We start from the raw sequence: 762 nt of genomic DNA on the forward strand, positions 1-762 counted from the left end.
TTCTAGTTTGCTCAGACCATTTTCTTACGTCATCAATTTCATTTCTCAGACAGTGTTTCTTTTTTTTTGTATAAATCAAATTTAAAAATACATTATATGCCACAAAACCACATTAGGAATACAATATTTTGCAAACCTGTAATATATGTATAGGGATGATATCTGAATGTATATATAAGTAATAATCCTAATAAAGAAATAGAAAATTCTTCCTTCATTTTTTATTGGCAATGTAGATAAAATCATACAAAGAAAGTCAAATAGAGGATGACTCAGGAAGAACCAGGACTAGATGGAGAGATTATATTTCCCCACAGGCCTCGGGATTACCGCCTTGGATTCCCCAGGTCGATGCTGGTTAATGGGCTTGGGAAAGCGCCTTGCTATAGATGCCTGCTATAAGCAGTTGAGAATGAATTATACAATAAATAATATTGCAGAATTTAATCAAATATAGGTAGGTTTTGACATTTCTCAACAATATTTCAGCTTTGTTTCTAGTACTGGTAAAAAGAAAAACATATGGGCAAACACTTCATTGCCAGTGCACGAGCTGTGTAGTCGGTCCTTGTGCCAAGAGGTTAAAACATAGAGGATATTTCCAAGCCTGATCTTGGGTGTTGTCTTGATGTTAATGTGATTTGAAATACATCTTACTGTAACTGTTTTGATATATAATGTATTTATAAGCAATGGTTTCTGTTCTGCTCTCATTGTGTATGTCTGAGTTCTCATTGCAGCAGTGAGAGAAGGGCCCTGCAG

The sequence above is a fragment of the Etheostoma spectabile genome, chromosome 10 (assembly GCF_008692095.1).
Source record: "Etheostoma spectabile isolate EspeVRDwgs_2016 chromosome 10, UIUC_Espe_1.0, whole genome shotgun sequence".
Lineage (NCBI taxonomy): Eukaryota > Metazoa > Chordata > Actinopteri > Perciformes > Percidae > Etheostoma > Etheostoma spectabile.